At 48.0% G+C, this 19,384-nt stretch overlaps 1 protein-coding gene across 1 annotated transcript in view; it reads left to right on the top strand.

Moving 5' to 3' along the window:
- Positions 1-363: 363 nt before the first annotated feature.
- The window catches only part of ST3GAL2 (ST3 beta-galactoside alpha-2,3-sialyltransferase 2), a 47,635-nt gene continuing 28,614 nt past the window's right edge, over positions 364-19,384 (top strand). Inside the window, exon 1 of the mRNA XM_080937113.1 lies at positions 364-535. The gene's annotated coding sequence lies outside the window, so the exon portion shown is untranslated. The remainder of the gene's footprint in view (positions 536-19,384) is intronic.

A 19,384-nucleotide genomic window follows, 5' to 3' on the forward strand; every position in this document is an offset into this window, starting at 1 on the left:
CTGCACCTACCAGGCTTCAGCATCCCAGAGTCGCGTGGTTGGGAAACTGAAGAAGACGCCCCTTAGTGCTGCGCCTTAACCCTCTAAATCCAGGCAGAACTACAAAGACCATGATACAAGATATGGGAGTGCATTGCTTTCTGGGAGCAATAGTCCCTAATGCAGAGCGCTCCTGGCGGGTCCTGCCAGGCTGGACTACATATCCCAGCATGCCCGAGAGTGGGGGGACAGGAGGGAGGGGAGAGCCCCGGAGGATGTGAATGGGGAGGGGGCACCCGCCCCCTTCCCCCACCCTTCCCTTTAGCTGGGCAGGGGTGGGGGGAGGGGCCGGGCTGAGCTGCAGCCGCGGCGCTCCGGGAGGGCAGGGCCAGGCAAGGGCGGGACTGGCCCAAGGCAGGCGGACTGAAGAGCGGAGAAGCTAACGGGTCCGGGCGCGGGAGGCGGCGGCGGTGGCGGCGGCGGCAGCTTTCTGCACGGGCGGAGGCGGCGGCAGGAGCGGCAGGCATGGCCCGCGCGGCGCCCAGCGCAGACTGAGGTGCGCGGGCGGGATGAGAGAGGGCGGGATGCGGGGCTCCCCGGGCCCCTGCTGCCCCTACCCTTTTCTGTGCGGACAGCGGGCTTGGCCCAGAGGCCCAGATCCAGCGGGTCCAGCCCAGCAACTTCCCTTGGGTCTGGGTGCCGTGTGGGCGGGGGTCCGGTTGCCTTGGCCTCAATCCGGATCCCCGCCTTCTGCTTCTGCACATCTAGCCGCTCCCAGCCTTCTAGGCGCTCCTGTGACACTCCTTACTGGCAGCCCCCAGCCTCAACCCTTGAGTTCTCTGTCCTCGTCTGCACTTTCACACCCCAGGTGTTGGTACCTCTAACCTCCGGGCGTTTGGAAACCTGCTCCATCGGGAACCCCCTGCCCCACTTCTCTTGGTCACAAGCTGTCTGCACCATCCTCACTTCTTCCCTCTACCCTTTGGCCTTTCCCCCACCTGGCACTGACCCCTAGTTATGCTCTGTGGCCTAGTTCTCTTTAATAAGACCTGACAGCTTGACCCCTTCCTGCTTTGGAGAAACTGAGGCATGAACCAACCAGAAACTTGGTTACGGAGTGCCCGCCGGCTCTGGACGCTGGCCTGAGCACTGTTCCTTGTCCCTCCTGTTCCTTCCATCCTTTGCCATGTAGGACATGTTACTTCCCTTCAGTTATGCCCCTGTGACTGAATCAAACTTCCCAGCACTATATATAGCTCCGGCCTGGGCTCATATCGGAGTCCCCTTGTTTAGTTTCTCCATAACTTCTGCTGTCCCTGCTTTGCATAGCTTTCAACCTGGAGAGGAGTCTCGGTCCTTTTGCTGCTCGTTCAAGTTAGCCTTTCTGTTTCTCTCTTGCCAAACCATCCATCTCCCCCCATTTTGCCTCTTGTTTTCCATCTGTTACACTAAGAAGGATTCGGGAAACCCTGGGCCCCCTGAGAAGTAGTCATTCCTAGTCAGTAACCCATATTCTTACCCTGTCTACAAATGTCTAGAAACTGTTTGGTCATGTCTTCCTCATGCTTGGTGGGCTCAGAAGTCTGGGTTGGATGGGACCACTTACGTTTATGGAGATGGTGGCATTGAAGGACTCTGGTCACCATTCTAAACTAATCTGGCTCCTGCTGCTAACTTTGGAGAGGGTTGCCCCTTCTGGGAAGGACGCCTGATGTGTGCTCTGAGCACTTTGTGGAGGGAGGCACTGTGTTTATAGGCAGCGATCTCTAGTTTAGGTCTGGTGCTTCTGAGTTGAAGAGGGAGGAAGGGTACACAGACTTGCCTGTAAAATTTCAGTTTTTTGTTTGTTTTCTGTCCTCTTCCTTCAGCGGATTTTCCTTTGGGTCACACTTTTTCTTCCCTTATCCCCAGTCTCTCAGTGGGGAAGGGAGGGAGGGAGGGAAACCTGTGAGCCCATCAAGGAGGGAGGAGATTCTTCAGAAGTTTGTAAGGGTCCTGAGTGAGCAGTCTTGATCTGAACCAGATGGTTCTCTGCTTCCACGTGGTCCCTCTCCTGCTCCCTGCCCCCCCATGTGAATAGGATGCTTTTAACCTTGTAACTTGAGAATGGAGAAGGGAGGCCAGGGGGCCAACTGTGTGTGTGAATGTTTCTATCCAAGTGTGCCTACTCTGCAGGCTTGCCAGGGACCCGTGGGAGTGCTCCAGAGACCACTGCAGAGTCCTGAGGCATGCTGATAAACCCTAGACATTTTGAGAGCCCAAAAGATAGAACTAGTCTTGAAGCCCATAAGAGTCACCCTGAGCCAGGCAGGTGACCATACCTGCAATGCCAGCATTCAGGATAACAAGAGGATTGCCATTTCAAGGGACCCTAGGCTATGTAATGAGATTTTGTCTCAGAACTCCCCAAAAAGGGTCTATGAAGATGTACTTGCCAAACAAGACTGGTGACCCAAAATTGGAAAGAGAGAACTGGCTCCATAAAAGTTGCCCTTTGACCTCCGTGTAGAAGTCACAGCTCGAACACCTATATATTGCATGCCCTCACCTACAGTTTTACAAAACCAAACCAAACCATTATATGTATCCTCATTTGAATTCTCTCCTTAAGCCTGGCTTCAGAGCAAGGATTATTTATTTCTCTTGTTCAAGGTGTGGGGGGAAGCAAGGTAGCTTGGTTCTTTCCTTAGGTTGAGTTCTTCTCAAAGGCTTTTATCATCTTTATATGTGTGTGTCTGAGCATGTGTGTATGGGTGTCAGAAGAGCGTGTCACATGCCTAAGCACTGGAGTTTCTGGTGGTTGTAAGACACCTGCTGTGGGTGCTGGGAACTGGAGTTGGTTCTCTGCAAAAGCAACAAGTGCTCTTAACCACTGAGCCATCCATCTCTCCAGCCCTGAGTTTTTTTTTTTAAATAGCAGAAGATGGTGTAGGAAATGTGGTATGAGGAAGCAGGTGGGAAATGGAGTCCTTGGTTATTCTGTAGGATACTTTGTTTGCCTTGTAGTGGTTTTATGTATTTGCGTTTTGTTTTGTTGAGACAAGGTCTTTCCTGTGTCTAGGTTGTCTTCAGATTGAATGTGTGGCATAAGGTGGACTTGAACACCTGATTCTCTTGCCTCTGCTGCAGGAGTTCTGGGATCACAGGTGTGCACCCTAATGCTGAGCTGTGCACTCGATCTTGTGGACATTCTTTAAGTACATCTTCATTTCTGAAATACTTTCATCTGCTCCGTCCTTGGCACGTAGTAGGTGCTCAGGAAAGTTGAAGCAGAGATTTTGTTGTTGTTGTTGTTTTTGTATTTTTTTCCCCTCCAGACAGGGTTTCTCTGTGTAGCCCTGGCTGTCCTGGAACTTGTTCTGTAGACCAGGCTGACCTCAAACCAGGAGAACCATGCGCTTCTGTCTGGTGGACTAAAGGTTCGAGCCACCACTTTCCAGCTTTGTTTTCAGTTTTTAAAAAAGTAATTTAATAGGAGGTGTGTGTGCATGTGGAGTATGTGTGTGTGTGTGTGTGTGTGTGTGTGTGTGTGTGTGTTTTAACCCATGTGTGGGGGTCAGAGAACCTGCAGGAGTTAATTTGTTCCTTCTATCATATGGTTTCTGTGGTTGCCGGTGCAGCTAGGAACTTTCAGTGACCCTCCTGTCTCCATCTCCTGACTGCTGGGATTACAGATTTGTACCATTATGCCTGGCCAAGTAGGGAGGCTTATGATTAAAGGTCTAGGGTTGGATTCTTCACACTTTCCAGGACTTGAAATCACCTGGAGAGTTGGTTAAGACACACATACATACCTATTCCATGTTGCCAGAGTTTGGTTCAGTTGGTCTGAATTTATATCTCAGCTCCTTGGGAATAACATTTTGAAAGACACTGTCTTGAGCCATTATAGTGGCACAGCTAGTTAATCCAGACAGATGGAAAGTCTTAAGAAAGACTTTCTTCCACCTTATTTTCCCACCAAGGCTTGGTGTGGAAGCAGTGCCAGCTAGCCTTGTTCTTTCATTCTGGTGCTGCTGCCCCGGGGTGGGTTAAGTGAAAGGTCTGTCTGGAGGTGTGGGGTAGGCTGAGCTGTCCGGTCTGCTGTAACCACAGTCCATTGTTCTGGCAAAGAAGGCCTCATGACCAAACAGGATGTTTAGGAACCAGGACTTTGGACAAGAGTGTCCCCACCCCCATGCAGTAGAGCAGTAATTTATGGAATTTTTGCTATGAGACAAGATGAGCTAGAGAGCTACTCTGTGGATAGGTAGGGGAAGATGAAAGTGACCTTTTAGGTCTTATAGTTTACTTGGGGGAAAAAAAGGCCCTAATTTGTTGTTGATTTCTGGGGTTTCTAGTCTCTACAGTATGCCTTGGGGAAAGAGATGTAGTTTCTTTGGCTGTCTTTGGAGGGAGAAAGAAGGGCAAGAAGTAAGAACAAAGAGAAAGCCAGTAAGAAATGTTGCTTCTGAGAACTTCAGAGTATTCCTCTGATAAGAACCCACCCCCCCAAGGCTGTGAGGTAGCAATTAGAGTCATGATTTGGGACATTTCTTTCAGGGTCTCAGGGGAGATACAACAGGAACCAGATGCTAGCCTCATGAGTGTAGCGTGGTCTCTAGGATAAATCCGGTCTGTGCCCAGGTTCCTATCCCAGTCTGGGCCATATGCCTCTTATTGGTGGGGGCAGGTCTGGTGGCTAGAGAGGCAATCCCTCCAGACTCTTTTTGAGAGTGGAGAAATAGATACTGGAGATGCTCTAAGAGACTGACCCAAAAAGTGCCAGTAAGGACTTGAATTGGCACGTGGCAAGGGGGTTAGCGTGACAGGTTTCTGAGCCAGCCAAAGGCAGCCTGATAGGTAACCTGGTCTGACTGGGTCGTCAGGGGACAAGGAGGAGAAGGATGATATAGAAAAGAAGATGGTGCCGGAGTGAGGTGTTATGAAGGCTGGACTTGGCAGTAGGAAGGGAAAAGAGGTGACTGGGAGGGGTTGTGAAAAGTCAGTATCTTCTTCTGGAAAAATACTCTACTCCCTGGAGTCTGACATTTTGATGCCTAAGTGATAAAGGTTGGCTCCTTTAGCAGAGCCGGACCACCCAAGGGGACGGTTTTCAGGAGACAGTGTGAGCTGTTTTGTAGAAGCTGTGTGTGGCTACCAACAAACAGCATACCTAGCATCTCCATCGGAGTTCTACTCCTGATCCCAGGCTGTCTGAGGTTTGGTGCCTCAAGCCGCAGAGGCCCTCCATAGTAACCAGAGAACAGCTGGGGCTTTGTGGCCAGCGCTCACACTTCTCACCTTCTCTCCTTACCCTAGGATGGCCTCCTCCTTGTTTTGCTTCTCTCAGTTCCTGTACCCCAGCTTCCCTTCCTATCAGCCTTTTTGTCCACCCCTTCCTTGTTCCTGCATACCCAAGTCCTTAGCAGTTAAAGGGCCTGGCCCATTTCTCTGGGGACTCGTATTTTCTTGCTCTTTGCTCAGAATGTGTGTTAATATGTCTTTCTTAACCAGTAGGGTTGAATTCTCCAAGTAGTGTTTCTCAAGGAAGGAATCTCAACTCTGTCTGCATCTACAGAATGCAGACTCTTCCTTCACCATGCAGGGCTCACCAAGGGACAGCTGCCTGGGTCCCTGGCCAGCCGTTCTCAAGTACTTCTTGTTGCTTATTTATAAATCATTATTGTAATTACAACATATTGTCAATCGAGTGTTCTTGTTGCCATCACAGACCGCATCTAGGGCTCTAGGGCACAGCTGGGCTTTGAGCCACCCCGGATTTCTAGCTAAGCCCTGGGGAAGTTCCTCCTGTGGGACTGGGCGGAGGGCAGGAACAGGGCCCACTGAAGTGGCACACAGAAGAATATTCTTGTAGCTTCCCAGGGCAGAAGGCTATCTTCCTTGAGCAAAGTGGTGTGTTTCTGCAAATTCAGATCTCTGTGATGTTGCCTTGACTTTTCCTACAGAATTGAGAGAGGAAGTGGGGAGAAGTGAAAACACAGAGCAGGGAGTGTAATTTCTGCTTCTTTCGATATGGTCCCTAAAATTGCTTAAAGATGTATTTTCTTATTTTTAATTATGTGCCTGCCTGCTTGTGTGGCTGTACGTGGGAATGTGCACACAGGTGCCACTGTCCACAGAGGTCAGTCAGTTCTAAGCTGCCTAACGTGGGTTCTGGAAATGGGACTGGCGCCCTCTGTAAAGCCAGACGTTCTTAACCACTGAGCTGTTTCTCCAGCCCGTGGATGCTAACCTTTTATTTGTACAATATCAATATTACCGTAGCGCACATGGTTCTGGTATATGATACTGAAAAGCAGCCAGGAGGTGGTGGCACACGTCTTTGATCTCAACACTCAGTAGGCAGAGTTTGGAGGTCAGCTTGGTCTTCAGAGTGAGCTCCAGGATAGCCAGGGCTATACAAAGAAAACCTTGTCTCCAAACGAACAAACACGTGAACAAAAAAGATGTTGAAAAGCTTAAGGGGTCCTCAGCCTGGCCTTTTCCTTCAGGTGGCTTGTCATGAGAAGGGTTATTCCTGCTAAGCTAATGGAGGAGGGTGTCCTACCTCTGTGGCATTCTTTACCCAGCAGGCCTTGGTTTCTCCTGTGGCTTGGTGTATGAACTGAGCCCATCGGCATCCTTTTGTTTTGTTTAAGACAGAACCGATCTTATCTCAACGTGTTATGTGACCCAGACTGGCTTCAAACTCATGGTCCCCCTGTGTCTGTCTCCCATGCCACCATCTCCAGTAGCTTTTTTTTTTCTTTTTCTTTACTCTTTTTTTTTTTTTTTTTTTTTTTGATTGGAATCAGAATGAGGATATGCCAAACAGCTACATAAGGCCACTTTCTGCTGCATGGTTAGGGCTGAGTCTGTCCTCAGGCAGAGCCTTCTTGGCTTCTGAAAGGGCAGCATTGTGGGGCTCAAGGGACATAATCTGGGGACCCTGAGGAGCAACCCTCACTGCTCCACCTCTCCTGCTGTGAATCTTTGGGGGGGGGGGGTTGGAGGAGTTCTAGCTCTGTGGACTAAGCTTGGCAGGTCAGCAGCCTTCAGAGAAAGGAAATCAGCAACAAATACAAACAGCTAATTGGTCTAGAGGGAACTGCTCTGGCAGGAAAAATCAACAAGTTATTTGTTTCTGTGGTTAAAGGGAATGTGTAGGAGAGACTGCTGGAAGGGAAGAGGGTGAAAAAGGTGGATTGTAGGAGTGATACAGGAAGGGATGAGACAGGGAGGGACATCCTTGCTTCTGCCTCCCTACTAGTCTAACCCCTCCCCCACAGTGCCTCCCCACCCTACTCCTTCCTGCCTCTTTCCATGGGGTTCCTTTTCTTTTAAAAGGAACCCTGCAAAAGTAGACTAGTAAAACGCTGAATCTCTTGTCTTTGACCCCCATTCCCACCCATATCCAGTTAAAGGCACAGTACCAGCTATTTGCAGTATATGGTGACTTGGAGATAAAATACCAGGAGGAAATTAAAGTTTCCATGAGCCTATATTGAGTCCTTGGGCTTTGCATAGAACAGATAGCAGCTCAAGGGGATGTGGCGAGAGAGGCCTGGGAGGTACTTTGCATTCAGCTCTCTTGTCCTTTAGAAAGCCAGGAAGGCCCACTAGGGTTTTCTGTAGCTGGCTGTCTCTGTTTTTCTCTTTCCCAAGGGGACTGATGTTCCTATGGACCTGTGCCTGTGTTAGCTTCTGGCTTGTTCTTCAGTATCACTTAGGGGAGTGCCCTGCTAGGGGGTGTGAGGAAATTAAAGATTTATTTATTTATTTGTTTGTTTGTTTGTTTATTTATTTATTTATTTATTTATTTATTTATTTGTGTGTGTGTGTCTGCTTGCCCATGGAGGTGCGGGAGGCCTGGCGGCAAGGGAAATGCCTCTGGGGGGGGAGGGCATGTTGGGAATCCCTTCCCCCTGAGGGACCAGCCACATGATGGTATAGTATAGAATAGTATAGTATAGAGTTTGTTCAAGTCATGGGAGAGTTAAGAGGGTAGTAGAGGCAGAGAGAGAAGAGAGAAATAGAGGAGTAGAGGCCGACCATGAGCACATGGAGAGAGGGGGGGAGGAGGTGTAGGGGGAGAGCAAGAGAGAGCAACAGAACAAGAGAGAGAGGAGAGGGCAAGCAGCCCCTTTTATAGTGTCAGGTCATTGGGGCAGGAGCATACCTGGCTATTGCCAGATAACTGAGGGGTGGGGTTTACCTGGCTGTTGCTAGGTAACTGAGGAGTGGGGTTTACAGAATCCCAACAATGGTGGCTCACAACCATCTGTAATGGGATCCGATGCCCTCTTCTGGTGTGTCTGAAGACAGCAACAGTGTACTCACATACATTAAATAAATAAATAATAAATCTTTAAGAAATAAAAAAAGAGCAGCAATGGTCCACATAATTGTGGAGCCATTTCTTAGACTCAGAAAACTGAAGAGGGTAAGAACGATAGACCCCATTTTTAGGGTAAGGAGGGATTGCTCAGGCCACTGTGAAATGGGGAGCAGATAAATAGTTTCTGTCAAGGGGTGGGTCAGCTCAAGGCCAGAGTTGTAGGCATTTGAAAAAGCTATGTCACCAGCCTCTGAAAAGCAAGGCATACATGACCATGAAGCCATATGGGAAAACCTCTAGGATGGATGTGAGTTTTTATCTCAAGCAGGATAACTCATGGCTTACATAGGGGACACTCAGCCATCTACATTCTGAGGAGTGACTCTTCAACTCAAACTGTGGTCTTGTCAACTTTTGTTTTTTTTTTTTTTCCTCAAGACAGAGTTTCTCTGTGTAGCCCTGGCTGTCCTGGAACTCACTCTATAGACCAGGCTGGCTTCAAACTCAGAAATTCACCACTTCCCAAGTGCTGAATTAAAGATGTGTTCCACCACAATCTATCTGGCAACTTTTTTTGTTTTAAGATTTTTATTTATTTCATGTATGTAAATGCACTCACTGTAGCTGTCTTTAGATACTTTACTGTTTTCCTTTGGGATTCAGAACTCACATGTAAATAAAGATTTCAAAGAGCTTCTGAGAAGTTCACTCTAAAGCCATCTGGTCAACCCAACAACAGAGGAGTGCCACATTCTGAGTAGGAGGGTAGAGTGGGAGCCCAGAATGCACTGTGCGGTCCAGACGTCTGGAAGTTGGTTTGACCTTTCTCTTAACCTTTGTGGATGCATTAAGCAGCAAACAGGCCGTTCTGGTTTCTGTGGAGCACATAGACTCCTAAAGCCAGAGGAGCTGCTGCCCAGTTGTCAGTGCCTCACTCCCCCTTCCCCCAATCCTTATTGTAGTCTAGGGTTCAGGTAGAAAGGTTCATCCCTCTCTTAGGCTGGCCATCCTTGAGTCCTGGAAACTAATTCATATGGTTCTTGTTTATCCATTTCAAATTTTCTGTTGTTTTTGTTTTTCAAGCCAGGGTTTCTCTGTGTTGCCCTGGCTGGCCTGGAACTTGCTCTGTAGACAAGACTGGCCTCGAACTCAGAGATCTGTCTGTCTCTGCCTCCTGAGTGCTGGGATTAAAGGCATGCGCTACCACCAGCACCCACTTCTCTTGTTCTTCTTTAATCTCATCTCTGCTCCAGCCAGGTTTTCCTTAAGCCCATGTGGGAGGTGGGGTCACAGATGGATCACAGCAGGTAGACTATCTGCCAGGATTTGAGAACCTGCCTGGCGTGGGCATTGATGGGATCTCAGAAGAGGAGGAAGGTGTGAGAGGAAAGGCTACACACAGAAAGATGTGAAGTCCCACCGCAAAAACAGAGAAGCACGGCATAAAATATCTTGGTTCTTTATCCAAGGAGGTGGGAAGGAGAACCAAAGGGTTTGGCCAGACGAGTGGGGGGGGCTCAGGGCCCCACCCTGCCAGGGAGGGGAGGTAAGCTTTTGTGGTGGGCTGGTCACAGAGGATTGTGTCTGCCTGAACGTGTGGGAGGGCTTGTTCTCTGCAGCTTGGTGTGATAAGGAAGAAGAAATAGATCCCTTGGTTTTTTACACGCAAACAGCTGCCTGCTCTGGGTAGCCCAACAGTTCCTGACAGTCTATTGTGCAGCTCCTCTGGCTCTTCTGAAATACACAGCCTCTGGCTTCAGCCCAGCTGGGTTTCCCTGCCTGGCTCCTAGCTTCCTTTCCCATCTGGGGGTCAACTGAGGTCTTCACTGTGGGGTGACTCAGCCAGTTCTGAGCTTGATCTAGAAGTCTGAAGCTACCCTAGGATAGGGATCAGAGACCTCAGCCTGAACAGCTACCCCCACACCTACCCGCCTCACTTTGCATTGTTTGGTGCCTGTTTTGACTTAATCTGTTATTACTGTTTTGCGGTGTAGTCATGATTGGGGATGTGTGTCAAACCACAGCTTTCGTGTGAAAGTTAGAGGACACTTTTGTGGACAGTACTCTACTTCCATCTTTCCGTGGGTTCCAGGGATGGAATTCAGGTTGTCAAGCTGGAGCAGTAAGTGCATTTACACATGGGTTTTGTTTTGATGTATAAGACTGGCCTGGACCTTTCTAATTTTGGACAAGATTGTCCTTGAATGACAATGTCCTTGCATTCTTCTGTCCTCTGCCTCCCAAGTTTTTTTGATTACAGGTGTCTGGGCTCAGCTTGTTTTGGTTTTAAGGTCTCTGCTGTTCAGCTGGGCAGACCTGGTAACGACTCGCTGACATTTGGGGAGTCCTAACCTTTGGTCTGGAGCATTAGGGGGTGTGGCTGTCTCTGGGTGGGGTGGGTTTACATTTTCGAAATTACTTGAGATTTCCCCCATGGAGGTGAAGTCTGCGGGAATCTTTTTAGTAGATCTGGGGTGTTTGCAGTGAGACGTGTCAGTTGTTTGGATAGAACGGCCAGATGCAGACGTGGAATGAAAGGGAAAGATGAGGGAGAGACTTAGGTAGTCAAATCAATTAGACTCTAGACTGACTACAGACAGGCAGGAAGGTCACAGGTGATCCAACATTTCATGATGAACGGATGATAAAGTCCCTTTCCCAGACACTAGGAATACAGAAAAGAAAGAAAAGAGCTGGATGCCAGGGGTCTAGATCATGTGTCAGTTTGTCTGAGGTGGCCTGAGACCAAATAGGGTAGTTTGGGGTACTATAAAATATATCATTTGAGACGCAGTATCTGGTCAGATGGTGGATGTATTTAATATCAGCATTCAGGAAATAGAGGCTCTGTGTTCAAGGCTAGCCTAATCCACATAACGGGTTTTGGGTCGAGAGAGTTACATGGTGAAACCCTGTCTCAGAAAGCAAAAGAAACAACAAAAGAGGCGATATCCAGGAGGTAATGGATGGACAGCACCGGCATTTGGTAGCATTGTTTGAAAAGCCCCTGATGATTCTTACTGGCTGAGACACAGGTTTGGAAAAGTAATCTCTCCACATTATAAACCATATCTAGAATTATATTTCTTCTTTTTTTCCCACCCTTTTGGTGCTGGAGTCTGAACCCTGGACCTTATTTATGTGTAGGAGATAAGCTTTCTACCACTGAACTACATTTCCAGCCAGCCAGAATCACACTCTTTTTTTCTTTGACAGTATCATCTGGTTTAGGGATTACGGCAAGGCTAGATATCAAAGGGCACCGATACTGTGGATGTGGCCCAGTGATAAAAACTCCTGCCTTATGTGCTCAGGGTCCTATGTTCAATTCCTAGAAGAAATGGGAAAGTGCACTTTGTTTCAGTCTCCAGAAGAGGAGAGGAGACGCAAACAAACACATCTCTTCCTGTTAAGTTTTCCCTGTGGTTGGGGGGTTCTGGCAGTGGGTACTGCTGATCCCAGGCGTCTCTAGAAAGCCACACATACCACAGCCACCTTTAAGGAGTGTGGGTTTGAGTAGTGGCTCTGGTTGGAAAAGGACTTTGGTCCTGGCCAGAACCAAGATATTACCAGGAATCCCAGAACATCAGCTCCCAGACCACTGCTGCTCTCGTGAGCCCCTGAGCTGGGTTTCCCTATGAAACACATGGTATTTAAGTGTAAGTTCGGGACATTGTTTTTAGGTAAGATGGCAAGTGATACAATTAAGGGGCTTTCTAAAAGTGCTTAAGAAATGGAAAAGGATTGTGCATGTGTATGAGACTGCATCAGTTGGACTTCAGTTATAAAGATCTACCTTACTGAGACTGGAAAGGTTGCTCAGTGGTTAGAGCACTGACTGCTCTTCCAGAGGTCCTGAGTTCAATTCCCAGCAAGCACAAGCTGGCTCATAATTTAAAATGGGATCTCGTGTTCTCCTCTGGCACGCAGGTGTACATGCAGATAAAGCACCCATATACAATAAATAAATAGATAAATAAAATCCACCTTGCTAGGAGTGGTGATGCATGCTTTTGATCTCAGCACTCAGGGGACAGAGACAGGTAGATCCCTGTGAGTTCCAGCCCATCTTGATTTACAGTCGAGTTCCAAGATAGCCAGGGTTACATAATTACGTAATAGGGAGACCTTGTCCCAAACAAAAAAATTCACCTCACTTACCCAGACGTAATGGCACACAAGTGTAATCCCAGCACTTGGGAGCTAGAGACAGAAGCATTAGCTGTTCAAGGCCGTATTCAGTCACAGAATCTGTTTGAGACTAATCTGGAATACATGAGACTGTCTCAAGAAGAGAAAACCCACTTCAAAGTGCCCTTTGATTAAAGGCAAACTGTTGATTCCCATTCCTTGGGATTGGCTCCACCCTCCCAGCATCCTTCCTGGGCTTGCTAGGCTCATGCTCAGCCCTGGCCTAGCCAAGTACTGGGCTGAGTGCATTTGGTGCTTTTATTGGCTGGGCCTGGCTGGGTTGCATGACATAGAGAGTAATTTGACAAGAGACAAGTCTCTAAAGGAAAGCTGCTTATTGCTCATTATGAACATCGTATATTAAAGTGTCTGGTGTGCGTTTGGGTCCATGGAGACCTGATGATAGCTCTGTGACCTTTTACATCAGTAACCACTGCAGGTAAATCCGTACTGTCTACTACAGTTTATTACTTTACCTTCTTAAAAATTGAATGCTAATGTTGGGCATTGGTGGTGCACACCTTCAATTCCAGCACTTGGGAGGCAGAGGCAGGGGGAATCTCTGAGTTCAAAGCCAGCCAGCCTGGTTTACAGAGGACCAGGACATCCAGGGCTGCAAAGAGAAACCCTGTCTACAAACACCAAAACAACCACAATAACAACAACAACAACAATAGAATGCTAGCAAGGACACATCCATAATCGTAGGAATCAGAAGATGAAATCTAGAAGATCGTGCGTTCAAAGCCAGCCTAGACTATAGAGGAGTTCAGGGCAATCCCAAGTATATAGCAAGAACCTCTCAGAATAACCAAATGTTATCAGGGCTTGGTGGCACACTCTGTGATCTGGGCACTTGGGAGGAGACAGAGGCAGGAGGATTGGGAGTTTAAAGGCCAGCCAAGGTGGGATTTTGTTGAAGCCTCAAGGAGGTGAAGAGCTAAGGTGAGAACCGGTGTAGCCTTAGGGGTAGAGTATCTGGTGGCCATTTTTAGGGAGGATCTGATTCCCTGTCCTGATGCTCACTTAGAAAGAGTCATTCCTTCCATGCCCTACAAGAGAAAAGGCTGACATAGGCCAGTTATAGCAAATGGCTCCTTCCTCCTGTGGCCCAGCCTAGTCTCTGTGGTGGCTGGTGTTACAAAGGGATGTGTCTGACATGGGGACCTTTGCTGATGATGGCTCCAACCAGGTCCCAGGAAATAGGATTTGGCCCAGTTCTGCCTGCATTCTACCCAGAGGCCAGCTCCCTGCCCCAAGCCCCATCCCCCGTCTCCCCTGCTGCTGTTTATTATTGCAAGGTGTATCAGGATATAGCTGTAGGGATATTGTCCTTTGTAGAATTTTCTGGGGATTTCCTACTGGGGACTGTTGTGCCCCTCTGGTGTCTTTGAAATAGAACATCAGGACAGTGGGACAGATTTGAGCAGAGACACAACTAGCCCCCCCTTAAGCCTCGGTTCTCTCTCTCTTCCAATTTGAGAGATTTTTTTTGGACCAGCTTGCCTCAGCCAGGAAATTCTGAGATCTCAGCAGTGTGTCCTAAGTTTTGAGCTTCAGACTTGGCAAGCGGAGACCTCAAGTTCAATCTTGAATAGGCTTCTTGCCTTAGCTGGGTTACTGCCCCTGGGCCTCAGGTTCAGAAAGAGAACAGTGCTGTGAAGGACTTTGGTCTATTTGAGGACACGAGATTTTCTGTTAACCCAGTGCTTGCCTCAGGATAGGACCCAAACTCTGGGGAACTCTGGGGCATTTCTCACTGGCTCCTCTATCCTTAAACAGCGAGGTAGGCTACTCTGAATTTTGGTCTGAATTTCATTTTACCCATTTCCCTGGCATGAATCTTTCCTTCTCAGATGTTTGCAGCCAGCCAGTTCTTACCGCCTGCAGTCTGCCAGAGCTGCAGGTGCATTCTGTCTGTCCTGCTAGCTTCGTGCCCCCTGGCTCAGTGCTCCTCTCTCCATAGCTTACATGTAGGATCTCTTGCTGCCTGTGCTTCCTCCGAAGTTCACAACCATTGCATATTTAATCTTTGATAGGAGTTTGGGAGATTAGCAGAGGGAGGACAGGCATTGTCAAACTCTCTACACAGATGGAGGTCCTGAGGCTAAATCAGAAAGGTTCGATTTGCCTAAAGACACACAGCTGTGTAGCAAAGGCAGTCCTGGAGGGCTGGACTAGAGAGGTCTGTTTTGTTTGCTTGTTTCCCTCCCAACCCCCACCCCATGGGTCCTTATGTAGCTTAAGTCAGTTTCAAGCTAACTCTGTAGCTGAGGATGACCTTGAACTCCTGACCCTTCTGTGTAACAAGAGCAGGGATTGCAGCTGCATGCTGTCTCTCTCTGCTAGGTCTGTTGTTTCTACTGTTGACTATAAAATGTCAGTCCTGGGCTTGGGAGAGGGCTCAGTTGGAAAAGTGCCTACATGACTATCTGAGTTAGGATCCCAGCACCCTGTTGTTTTTCGAAGCCAGGAGTCGTCACATGCCACCTATAACGTGTATCATGGTGTATGTGTGACAGGTGGATCCTTGGAGCTTGCTGGTTCCCAGTCTTGCCAGTTAGCTGGTATGTGATAGGTTCACTGAGAGACCCTGTGGTAAAATATAAGTTAGAGAGCAGCAGAGGCGGACATCCACTGTCACCCTTTGGCATGCTCACACACAAGTACTGAGGGTGATGACACTCCTGCATTAGGAATGAAGGCAATGACCTCAAAAATACTCTATGTACCTGACTCTGTGCTGCTCCCAGGTCACCTGTGCCTGGGGTCTCTGATGGTACCATAATATGATGACGTCTGTTTTCTGGGAGCCATTGTCAATGGACTGAAGTCTGTGTCCCCAGTCCACACCAGTGATCATCATCCATGTCTGTTGTGGATACCATTTTGGTAAGGAGTTCAGAACATAGGACAGATCTAGGAATGTGGGTCGTCCTTGGGGATGGGCAGTGGAGACAGGGAGGACCCCTTTCTTCCTGCAACCTGGGTTTTCCCACCTGGAGGTGAGGGTCAGAAGCAAGGAGAAGGTGCCTTTTGTGTCTCCTCATAGCAGCTGATGCTGCCGCTTTCCAGAAGTGGGAAAGTGATAACTTCGCAACCAGGAGCCTCGTGGAACAGTGACGAGGAAGACTGTCAGAGAGGACAGAAGAACTTGAACTGGTCCTCAGACCCAACCCTGCCCTCTGGGAATGAACTAATACAGAAAATCCGGGCACAGGGCAGAGGGGTTCCAGAGAACCCTTGGCAGGGCGATTCTAGAATGTACCACATGACTGCCTGTAGGAAAAGTCTATGTTCTCTTGCTTGCCTACTTTTTCTTTCTTGCTCTCAGTCTCCATTTCTGGCTCTCTTTCTAAGCAGGATCTTGCTGTGTTGCACCTCGCTGGTCTGGAACTCGCTGTGTAGTCCCACCCTGGCCTTGGATTTTCAGTGATCTCTCTAAGGCATGGAGATTACAGACATGTTGTTACCACATCCTGTCTAAAGAAAATGTTGAAGGTCTCTGCTGGCAAAATGGTGACTGAGCAAGGGCCCCAACTCTCGTCTCTCTCATTCCTGTCACTGAGGGGCATGGATGTACAAAGCAGGAGATTGGGGTTAACATGGCTTCTCTTAAAGCTTCCTGGTCCTAGCATGGGTGCAGACATCGTTGAGTTCCTATTAGAATAACTACCACAGGCTGACCTTTTCAAAAGTCTTCACTAAATATAAAAGGAAAACAAAAGACAGCTAAAGATAGGGTGTTCAGAGAACACAGCAGCCTGGCCCACGGAGCACAAGTTACCAGTCTGTTGCAAGAATTTGGACCCTGTTTTGATTTGTCATTGCCTGGAGACAGCCACCTCTAAGGCCAGCATACCTCGGCATGCCTGTTGGCCTCACCCTCTGGCCTAGTGCCAGACTGTCTCCTGTCTCAGTCACCCATACCAGCACTAACCTTTGCCTCTGCTCTGCTACCCCCTACCTACCCAGGGCTCATTTGCTTTGTGTGTGCGTGGGTGCCTCCTTCCTTGGTTTGCCAGGGAATTGGCATTTACATGGCTGTGCCTTTTGGCAGTATCTTCTGCTGAGTAAGCCTTCACTATACCTACTCTTGACACAGTGCTCAAGCCCTGGATAATCCCACAAGCTGCCAAATGAAAGGGCTGGTGGTTCTTCAGCAACTGATGTTGGCAGGATCTGTGGCAGTCTCTCCACCAGGTTCCTTCCTCCCACTGCGCCACAAGAATAGAAACTGATAAGAAGTTGGCTTGGTTGGTGGGTGGGTTGGCAGAAGGATTTTTTTAGATGTGTGTGGGGGGAGTACTTTGATGTCTTGTCTTGATGAAGGAAGTAGATAGGAGCCTGACCACAAAGCTAAGTTTCCAACCTATAGTGCTGTTTCCTGCCTTCGATTGGATGGGGCCCAAGAGCCAGACATGTTTCCAGAGCCCAGACCATTGCTTAAAGGATACAATACCCTCTATAAGCCCAGTCATACAAATCACAAGAAATCCAGAGGAACTCTGTCCCGGGGAATGTGAGGACAGGATCTTTTTTAAACAGGAGAGATTAGATATTCTGCATAGATATACACAGTTGTAATCTAGCTCTTGAAAGTTAGTCTGAGGCAGGGCTGGAGAGATGACTCAGTGGTTAAGAGTACCAACTGCTCGTCCAGAGGTCTTGAGTTTAATTTCCAGCAACCATATGGTAGCTCACAGCCATCTGTAGTGGGATCTGATGTCCTCTTCTGGTGTGTCTGAACAGAGTGACATTGTACTCACATATGTTAAATTAAATAAATAAATAAATATGTACTCACACATGTTAAATAATAAATAAATAAATAAGTAAATAAGTCTTTAAAAAAAAAGTCTGAGGCAGGAAGATCACACATTTGAGGATGCTCAGACTATACAAGCAAGATCCTATGTCAAAAAGAGGGAGGAAGTTACATTGTCTGAGGCAGAATGCTGTTCTCATCCTGAAGCTAGTATTAGAACTCCTCAGAGTAGGGCTTCCCCCTTCCCCCTTTAAGACAGGATCTTACCATGTCACTTAGGTTGGCCTGAAAACATGTTACATAGACCAGAATGGTTTTGAGCTCCCGGAGGTCCATCCACCTCTGAGCTGGGATTAAAGGTGTGTGCCACCAGGCTCTGCTGCAGTCAAGGATTTTATTGATTTTATGTGTAGGAGTGTTTTGCATGTATGTAGGTGGACCGTAGGCATATGGTGCTCAAGGAGGCTGGAAGAGGACATTGGCTGCCCCTGAACTGGGTACAGAAGAAGGTTATGAGCTCTCTGCAAGAGCAGTAAGTGCTCTTAACCCTAGAGCCATTTCTCCAGCCCCAGAACAGGTCTTCTAAAATTCATTATGCTCACTATCCCGTTTCGCTTGATAGACGTCTGTGAATCTCTGTATAGGCAAATAAGATAGGCAGACAACAAACATTTACTGGTGGTCAATTGTAAAGAATATCTACAATTTTTATTGGTTTGAAGGAAAATTTTAATTGTGTATGTGTGTGTGTGTGTGTGTGTGTGTGTGTTTATGACAGCTTTGGGAATCAGTTCCCTCCTCCCATCTTTATGTCAGGTCTGAAGCCTGAACTTAAGCTGTCAGGCTTCCCCTGCAGGCCCCTTTACCCATGGAGTCATCTTGCTGGCCTCTTTTTTTGGCTTTCGGAGAGGAGTCTCATGGTAGCCCAGGCAGACCTCAAACTAGTTACATGGCTGAGTGTAACTGAACTCCTGATCCTCCCTCCTCTGGTTTCCAGTACTGGGTTCCAAGCTGGGCTTGGACTATCATCTGATACTACCTGGTCTTAGATGCAGTTCATCCTACCATGGACATTCTACCGCAGTAACATGGCTGAGCTCCAAATATGCAAGATGCCACACAGAAGTCATACTAACTCAGTGGAGGTATAGCATATGACTAGGGCCGATGACAAAGAACCTCTCATCTGTTTTGTTTCGTTTCTGACTTGGTGGCCCTTGCAGGCCCGGTGTTTGCTCTGTAGTCCAAGCCTGCTTTGACCTCTCGGCAAGCCTCTGTAATTCTGAATTACTGGGATCAGAAGTGGCTTGCTTTCATCTCTAAAGTGTGACCCTGGAACTCACTCAGCTGCTTCTGACCTTTGGCCACTGGCCTGAGGCTTTTGGGGCCTCGTGTCCCAGGAGATCTTTTAGTAGTCTCAAGGGCTGTGGTAAGTCCAGTGTGTCACAACTTTAGACCAAACCTGTCCCAAAGCAGCCTGGGAAGCCGTTGAGTCACATGTCCATAGAATTCATAGACTCTGTCTTTTGCTTTCTTTTTCAGTGACGCTATCCATCTGGGCTTGTGTGTTACAGATGGACAGTGTTGGACTTGGGTCGGTTTTTTGGGTTTGTATTCCATAGAGAATGTGGGGATAGAAGTTGATTTTATATGTCATATACTTCAACTTCAGGCCTGGGCTGAAGCCTGGCTAGCTTTCTGAGCTGTGGAAATGGTTCTGGAGCATTTTGAGAGCATAGGTTCTTCTTTCTAGATACATATTGCCTGGAGTTGTTTGTGTATGAGTCCAGTAAACTGCCATCAGCCCTGGAGGGGTTCCAGCAGACCTGAGCCTTTCCCAGTACTTACTGGTAGCATACACGTATAATACTCACACTTGAGAGAGAAAGGGCAGGAGGATCAGGAGTTCAGGATCATCTTTGGCTGCATGGCCAGCCTACTCCACATGAGACTGTTTCAAAACCAAACCAGGAGCTGGAGAAATGGTTCAGCAGTTAAGATGTCAACCTAACAACTACTTACAATTCCAGTTCCAAGGGATGTGATACCCTCCTTTGGCCTTCTCAGGTATTATCATAAACTCATATCTCTCTCTCTCTCTCTCTCTCTCTCTCTCTCTCTCTCTC

The sequence above is a fragment of the Micromys minutus genome, assembly GCF_963924665.1.
Source record: "Micromys minutus genome assembly, chromosome: 24".
NCBI classification, from domain to species: domain Eukaryota; kingdom Metazoa; phylum Chordata; class Mammalia; order Rodentia; family Muridae; genus Micromys; species Micromys minutus.